The sequence below is a fragment of the Hermetia illucens genome, chromosome 4, assembly GCF_905115235.1.
Source record: "Hermetia illucens chromosome 4, iHerIll2.2.curated.20191125, whole genome shotgun sequence".
Lineage (NCBI taxonomy): Eukaryota > Metazoa > Arthropoda > Insecta > Diptera > Stratiomyidae > Hermetia > Hermetia illucens.
The window spans coordinates 140,096,029-140,105,465 of record NC_051852.1 but is presented as its reverse complement, the minus strand read 5'-3'; positions in this window follow the sequence as shown (position 1 = coordinate 140,105,465).

The following is a 9,437-nucleotide window of genomic DNA, read 5'->3' as shown; positions in this document are numbered from 1 at the left end:
AGTTCGGGTTCAGAACAGGGAAATCAACAGTGGATGCTATTATCGAGGTCGTAGATGCGGTTCGTCGAGCCGAGGCACACAGCCGATCTCGACTCTTCATAACGCTTGATGTCAGAAATCCCTTCACTTTCGTAAAATGAACAGATATGCTTGGCACGTTAAACAACTCATTCCACGTGCCAAGCTATCTCTTGCGGATATTGAGGGATTATCTGAAAGACACTAGAGGGCCAGAGGAGGATGGAAATCATGTCGGGAGTAGCACAGGGCTCCATCCCAGGGCCGGACCTCTGGAACGCTTCCTACGATAGTCTGCTGAGACTCGATATTCCTGAAGAGTTGCGCCTGATCGGTTATGCCGACGACGTTGCGGCGCTTGTTGCCGGACGCACTGTTGAACAGGCGCAAAGCAGACTTGGCATATTCACGGTTTCAGCCTTGCGCTGGAAAAAGCCGAAGTAGTAATCTTGACCAGAAGGAGAATCCCGACCCTGCGTCCCATACCAATTGGCGAGTTAACTATAGAGTTAAAACCAGCAATTAAATACCTTGGTTTAATGCTCGACCCGAAGATGAGCTTCTTCGAGCAAATCAAAGCAGGAGCGGAGAGGCTGCAGCTGGAGTCTCGACCTTGAGTCGGCTAATAGCGAATGTTGGAGCCCTACCAGGAGATATCTCCTTATGGAAACAACGCAGTCGTTTCTGCTCTATGGTGCGGAGGTACGGGCTGATGCCCTTGAGAAGGAAGGGCATCGTAAGCGCATTGCTCAAGTGCAGAGACGGGGAGCTTTCCGAGTGGCATCTGCTTATCGTACTGTCTCTGAACCGGCCGTAATGGTGATCGCGGGAGTGATTCCCATTGCCCTCCTTGCCAAGTAGTGTATACCTATCTACCGCCGTAAGGACGAGAACTTAAGAGAGGTGGTTGCCCGTTAAGAATGTCAACGGACCCTTATCGAGTGGCAACTCTCTTGGTAAAATAGGCCAAGGGCAGATGGACTGCGTGGCTCATCGACAATTTAGACCCGTGGCTGAATAAAATACACGTGAGATTAATTATTTCCTTACCCAACATCTAAGCGAGCATGGAGGTATTCAGTCTTACGTGCACAAGATTGGGAAGGCGTGATCTCCTGATTGTGTGTTCTGCAATGGAGTGGAGGACGACGCTGAACAGACCTTTTTCGCTTGCGAAAGGGGGGACGGCTTTCGTTAGCAGGTTTACGCAGACACTGGGGAGCTCTCTCCAAACAACATTGTCAGAGAGATGCTGAAGAGCGCTGGCAGCTGTAATCGTGTTGGACATTATGTTAGGGCTCTTCTTATTGCGAAGAAGATTGAACTTGATCGGCGAAGGGACGGATGGTAAGGGGTTCCCTGAACTAAAAACTCTTCCTCTCCCCTCCCGTTGGTGAAAGGGATTTCCTGACTGACAAAGTAATGTATCAAACAGTTCCAGGCTAGTTCTTAGATGACAGAGAGGTGTTTAGTTGATAGTTCGACAGCGTACTGCTGTGCGGGAGTCCAACACCCTGTGCGTAAACGACCTACCCTACTCCCAAAAAAAAACTAAGGCTTCTGAAGAATCTGTTTGAAAACTCGCCCTGACCTGATTTTAACCCGCCCGCGGTAATTGATTTGTGTATCCCCACATACCTGCTCAATTTTTTCATGGCATTCTGTTCCGCTTAGATTAAATCGTTCTTTTAGCCCAAGAAGTCAAGTTCTTCCATTCAATTGTTATCTCCTGCTTTCAGCCGGGATTTCTGGATATCGCTGAACGAAGGCGTGCTTGCTGACAACCAAAAACCACTGGTACTGAGTTTCCGAAGCACTGCATCGTAAAAACATTTCCTTTCTCCTGTTCCATAGATAGTTAATTTTTCTAGGTCTCCCTCCCATAGTTCCCATTTCGCCCCATCCCATCTAGGTAGGATATATTCCTACCATCCCAATTCGGGCCACGAAGGGATACGCCTGATGGAAGAGCGACTCCACACGGGCCCAAAGACATATAGTGGAGCATGCGACTAACCTTAATAAAGGTCAGTAAGCTGTCCACGTTCAAGGAGGTACTTGGCTTCCTGGATTATAGCCGCTTTGTTTTCCCTTCTGGCAAACAAATGGTCATCTTCAGAGGAGTTAAGTCCCTCCCTAAAGAGGATAAATTCAATGGATTCTTCATTTTTCTATTAAAATTAACAAAGCACCAAAGTAGAACTAGGAACATTTGACTTTCCAGAGAGGGAACTTCTTCAACTCGACTCCATTCTAATTTGAAAAGTTAGTTCCCCCTCCCCCTATTGTTACTTCAGGGCGAAATCATTCAACATTCACAAGAATCATTTTATCTGTCGGCTTTTCTGCTATTATCCATTTAATTCATTATTAATGGGACCTAATAGCACTGTCACCATCCAAACGAGCGAATAAACCTTCCGAAATGTTTGTTACATTCCTCAACAATCCGCTGAATTCTTTGAGCTCTACTCTCCCGGCATTCTAGTGACATTGTACAAACCATTAAGTTCTGTTCCTGAGATGTATAGGCTCCATTCTGCTTTCAAGCTTGTTAATTATGAATGGCTACTAGGCCAACATTTCCGCCTCATTTTCAAAATGTGATATAGTTGCTACGCTCAAGTGTCATCAATCATGCCCCATGGACCCGTTTTAAGGTCGTCGTCTATTTACATCAGCAGTTACATGCCCTTGTAGCCCATCTGCTTCTGCTGTTCTGCTCCGGTCTGATGGTTTTCATGGTGTTATCCTTCAAATTTCCTAGATAGTCTACCGGAAAAGATACCATCATGAAGGGATGTTGAGGAAAATTGAACTGGAATTCACATGGTCCCCCCGATATGTAGTTGCGCTGAGTAAACTTAACAACCGAGGAAGTCAATTATTCCAGGGAACAACTGAAGTGATTATCATCTGGATCCTGATTTCAATGCCCGCATTACCTCACAAAACTTTTCTCACCATATCCCGATACACGTCAAACATGCGAGGAGCCGTGCCTAAGCCTTCGCTTCTTATCCTCGCTCACATCGTTCAATTCTATTAAGGAATGTAACTTAGACCTGAATGGAGCCAGCTTCCCATTAGAGTGGGATCCTCAGGCCAGAACGCTGTCTCGATTTATTATTACCCCTTAATTTTATTCTGTTTGGATTAGTCTAGCTAAGAAGTTGATGAAAGTTAAATCCGATTATATTAAGAGTCGCTTGAAAAGGTTTTATCCCTTCAGCTGAATAGCAACGGAATTATATTGGGAGAGCTTAAAGCAAGCGAGTTATTCGCTCCCTTTAATTCGCAGTACAGAATATGAACGCAACGACAAGGCAAAAATGATGATGATGATGATAATGGTGATGATGATGCTCAAAGGAGCTGCGACAAGCATTCTTAAGGCAGTTGAGAGTTCCATAAGAGGCTAAAGTTTTGATAGATAGGACCCAGTGACTGATTCGCGAAACACTTAACCTTATTGGCTTCCTTATCACTCTTCAGGGATTTTCGGTAATATTGGGAACATTAAAGTTATATGGCGATGCGGCTCAACTGGTTGGCGCGTGGAATGTTAATATTGTTGCAAACCACCATCGCCACCATGTGTTACTTCATTTCGAAAGAAATTCTAGCTCCCTGAATACCTGGGACATGCACGTGTACCGGAAGAGTTGCAGATACCAATCCATTACGTGGATTCGCTTGTAAAAAAGTTTAAGGGTTGGAAGGTAATATATACATAAAGTTCTAGGCGACGCAGTGACGCCTCATTTGCATTACAGAAGAAGCATCTGTTTGGGAATGAAAACAGGTGGGAAAATTTCTAGCAAATGTAAGCCAAGAAAAAGTTCAATGAGATGAGAAAATGTTTCCATAGTTGCACTCGGTACATTTTCACATTGAAATGGAAAATGGAAATAAATCCCCAGGTATGGGGGTTGGGTACACTGCGCTGTTATACAAAATTGTAACTTTAATTATGCAGCATTTTCAAGGCACGTTTCAACAACCACTTGAGGACTGGAGGCAAAATTTCAGCACTATTCAACCATTATACAGAAGTTCAAAATCAGAATGACTGCAAGAAGTGAATATGAGAAGCAACAACTTAGTTTGTAACTTAACCTGAATCAGTTTTACAATCAACAGGAAAAAGCTGTAACAATACTTGTGAACCAAAAACATTCCGATTTTTCCTCAAATGGTCTCCGATCTAAGTACTCATCCCTTCTAACAACGCTTAACTTTTCAGATTGAATTAGAACCATTGTTTTTTCTGTCTGCCCTTAGAGTTCAGCTAATTGGTGCTTCTACAGAAATTGTTAAAAATTTCATTTCAAACTCCACCATGTTATCCATATATCATACCCGCCCAAACGCAAATAAAGGACGGGGTTTTAGGCAATATACTTAACCTTATCAGCAATGGAATAAAAATAAAATGCTGGAATCACTGAAAGAAATAAATAAAGTATGTTTTGAGTTACTCTGTTATTCTACCCCCTACCTAATCTCTCTCTCACAAATCAACCAAGAAAGTACATTGAATGTTAGGAAGAAAAACAAATCATGTCAATTAACAAGTGAACAATGTTAGGGCGTGCATATTATCTGCCCTCACTGGCAAGGCCGAGAAGCTGGGAAGAACTCCCCAGAAGAAACCCATGGTATGGTCCCAAAAACTGTGACATAGAACTTGAACGCGGCTGTCTCTATGCATATTTCTCCACATTGAAAGAACACGCGCTCAATATAGTATCAGGACTGCCATCTCTTATTTCAGAGATCGTCAGCGATCTTTAAATGGTCTCTTACGATACAGAGAATGGCGTCCCCGAGGTGGCCGAGCAAGTCGTTCTTACTTCCTAGCTGGGAGAAATAGATTCTCGAAATGGCGCGAGAACAGGGTTCGCAGTTTTAAACACGAAATCCATGTCCAAAGTCCGGCTCCCAGGTTGCGAGGCAAGCATTCCCACTGTAACCCTCGCGTAAGAATCACTGGTGTCGTTGATGGACCAGCAGGTAGTTCTAACCCCCCCGGCTGGCATTATATCAGTGTCCTGACCGACACTCGTCGAGACGCGCTGGGAGTCCGCCGGCAACTCTTTGCCGACGTCGATAGGGTAATGTGAGCCTAGCTCCCCCAAGATAATGGCTGTGGCGTGAATCAGAAGCCGGCTCCTTCGAGACTCTGGTCAAGTAGTGTGCATTGAATCAGTATTAGCACCCATGTTCTCCATAGTTTGCCTGAGCGAGCGCTGTTCCGTCCGTGAGTTCCGGGAACACCTAAGCCTAGGTCAGGCCTGAGGGACTGCGGTAAGGGCTTTATCACTGAGGGTACACCGCTTTCTGACTATTGCGACACGGTCCCTTACACATCAAGTGCTGGGGATGCAGAGAAAATTGACTGACTCTAATACACAACATGAAAATGCGTCGCTCACTACAACTTGCAGCGAAAGAGGCAACAAGAGCTAAAATCCCCGCCGAGACACCGAAATGCGTGTAGTCAAATAAAGAAGAAGACTGACAAAGTGATGCGATATCCGGGGCGGGGACAGTAACCCCAGCACAATGCAATGTTGCTGTTCCGGGAAAAGGCACATAACCGCTAAAACTTAACAAATGGCTTGAAATATAAGGCAAGTGGGAGTGCAGTCAACTATCCTTGGGAGATCCGAAGAAGGGAAGCATATCAAGAAACTCGCGGAAGTTGTGAAGCGTATGGGTTCTGCAACGTTCCTTCAGGAAAACGGGAAAAATGGGCTGATGGGGATTAAGTAGCCCCTGGATCATATTTCTTTTCTTCAAGCGGACAAGGAGAGAAACAGAAGATTCAGAAGCAACCGCAGTAGAGCACTGTAAGCCAAAGCGGATCGCAGATGGTCCGTTGCAGAGCGAGCTGAGAAAAAGCGAAAAGGGGAAGGCGAATCTGAAGGAGGCTTCACCCAGATAGTCTCCAGAGCTCAAGACAAGAAAGCAAAGAGGAACAATAGGTAACAACATTCCGCCCCAACAGAAAAACGAACGGTGGAGCACCTACAAAAAAGGTGCAAAAACGAAGGAGGACTTGACCCTCAGCTCTCGGAATTCCTCGACGAAATCTGTCACAGAATCAACTGAAATCTGTTACAGGATAGCCGAAGCCCAAAGGAACAGAAGTGTCTTTCATGCGGAAGATCATCAAACGCGAACGTCCAGAGACAACCAATGCCCAAATTGGTATCGCCTCTGCAAATTCTCGAGGCTAAAAACTCATTCAACTTCTTAACAATAGAAAAATCATAATTGATTGGGTAATATACAAATTTGGGCCCTCACCAGGTTATAAATACTTAGATTATGAGCACACATCTGTATCCTGCAGATGCGGCCAGGTAGCCGTCAGGTGAACACCTGCAACGAAGCCAAGAGCATTAACCCATCCCTCCGTTTCGTAGAGCAGAACAGACTGCGGTGCATTCATTAGAAAACATTATATGTAGGGCCTCCCAATGTTTGGCATTAGCCGATTAAGGCGAAAACTCCAGGTGCAGTTTTGCCGATTCCTGCTTTACTTCGCTCGAAAAAGCTCATCCTCGAGTCGAACGTTAATCCAGGCACGTTATCTTTGGTTGTGACTCGATTATCGACTCGCCGTTCGATATAGGATAAATGAGTGGTAACTCTCTTTGCAAAAAGAGAAAAGACGAACTGCCCCGCTGATTGACAACTTAGGTACTGGCTGATTCGAAAGCATGTTGTTATTGATGTATACCGCATTACCAAATGACTTGAATGTGTTCGCAAATCTTTCAATGGTCCATTAAGATCAACTCCTCATTCCTTCTGATAAACGCGGAGCTTCCTACATACCATCTAGCATTATGTAGTAATCATGATCAGCCATATAAAACCGAAGGGGACTCAAAGAATTCCCATGGAGGATGCCAGTCCGTATATGGCTGGACTCTGGGGTGTTGGTATCTTCAAATGAATACACTGACAAGGTGGTATGCTACCCTTCCATGACTATCGCAAAAACCGTAATTACTTTGAGAATTAATGCAATACAGATATAAGATATCGACAAGCCAGGTGTGCGGGACGCAGTTAACAACTTTGACTTTTACGATATAGCAACTAAAGAGTTTTCTTTGGCCGCTATTCCCCTGCAGATAAGTTAGTCCTGATCATTTAGCCTTGATCCAAGTCGGTAGAGCTTCCGCTCCTCGATCAGAATGTTGTTATTCTCGAGCTGCGCATTGCCCTCTTTGCTAAGGAGCGTCAAACAATCTAGAGCCACAAGGGCGCAGATTTAAAAGAGGTGGTTCCCTGCTAAGAACGTGAACGTAGAGTAACTGCGTGGCAGCTCTTTTGGCAAAGTGAACCAAGAGGCATATGAACTCCGCACCTCATCGAGAAATTACCCATGGCAAAACCGAAAGCATGGTGAACTTGATTATTTGCTTACCCAACTTCTAAGTGGGCATGGATATTTTCAGTCTTACCTGTCCAGATTAGGAGGACACGACCTCCTGATTGTGTACTCTGCAATGGAGTGGCGGGCGACGCCGAACACACCTTTTTCTCTTCTGAAAGGTGGAATGGCTTTACTCTTTACAGACAACATTGTCAGAGAGATGCTGAGCAATGCTGGCAGATGGAGTTGTGTTGCGCATTACGTTCGCGTTCTTCCTGTTGTGAAGAAGATTGAGCTCGACCCGTGGAGGGACTGCATGGCACCGGGTTCCCTGAACTTCCCTCCTCTCCCTAAGCTGGAAGACCGGGAATGCTAACCCGACGTAATGTGCCAAACGGTCCCAGACTAGCTCCCTAATGACTGAGAGGTATTTAGTTACTAGCCCGACGGCCTACCGTTGCAGGAGTCGAACACTCTATGCGTAATTGCATTTTCCTACCCTACTAAAAGAAAAACCTGCCATAATACAGGTTAACCCCTTGCTGACATGAACAAGGACTCTTGCAACTCGCTCAGAGTACAATTGCGGTTTCTATTAAGATTCAGACACCATTTGCCAGAAAAACAAGCCACCCCCTGTACAACTCTTTAATAGTCTTATCCTTATTTTTCTTGCAAAGGATTGAAAACTCCATTGATGAAGAAAGTGTATAAATTTCGTTACTCGTTACTCCCTTATTCGATAAATTTACTTGAAACTTACCTTATTATTATCCACAAGAAGTCTATATTTCTTACTCTGATAACACCTTCAAACTCCCTAATTAATGACATCCTCTGTAACATATACACCGAGAAAATAGAAACCAATTTAAGTTGCTCTAGAAACTTTCTATCCATTTCCACGCCATTATCCTCTATGTCTTGTATTAAACCGGCACTTGATTTTAATTTGATATTCATCCCCGATAAAAATTAAATCAAGAACGAAGTCAAACTGTACAGCATTTGTGGCTATCTGGGTTGTTGCAACGACTACAACGTTGCTTCCTACTCACCATGCCTACCTCAATATCCTGCACCTATCACTCCACTAACGAGCAGACAGGAAATTAACCGTAGCCACACAATCGTATCCAGATAACGCGAGAACAGTTCCTGTAGTCCTAGTTTCAAGCAAGTCTGAAAAGAAAACGTGGAGAAAGGCCTTCATTCTCCCAGTGTTATTTCCAATACAGAAAAGGAGTAGAAGGATAATAGCGAACCAAAGTAAAATCAAAAGAAGCACGGAAACAGACGAGGTCCTTTGATGGAAATCTTGAAATTGTTGGGTAGACTCATGGAAGGGTGCTTTCAAGGGTTTTGCTTCATAGGGAAAGTGTGGATGCGGTTATATATGTGGAAAATTAGCTATATCCTGTGGAATATTTTAATCTAATTAAATTAAGTGCTGCAAAAAGAAGGGAGTCAAAATTTTCACATATGGACGATTTCAGCGCCTCAATTCTTTAGAAGTTTCTCTGTATGCCCATGACACCTCCAGACAGACACCTTTTGGTAGGCAAAATGCTAAAGATAATTAGTATGAATACTTAAGCTCATTTAATAAGATTCTTTGGAAATCCTTTTCCTGATAAATTTTAAAGCGGCATTTGAAGACTCCGCTCCGTGATATTTTCATGCGTAATCAAATAAATTACACTCTAGGAAATCCCATCCTGTGGTTCACGTCTTGACCTATACGGAAAGTTCCTGAAGAAGTATTACAAACTTCTCTGTTAACTTACAACTTGTAAACAATCTTCCCCAAACAAAAGTCCTGAGAAGTCTAATAGAAATCAGGAAACCTCCAAGAAATTTCGAATAGGAACGTGACAACATATTTTTGAAATTCTCTGAATTTGAACTGACTATAATGGTCCTGTGAAATGCCTCTTTAAAATTATATTATTCTGCTTTCAAGAAGTATCCTGCACAGAATTCCAAACAACATGAGATAATTCCTTAGAAATGTTATTTCGTC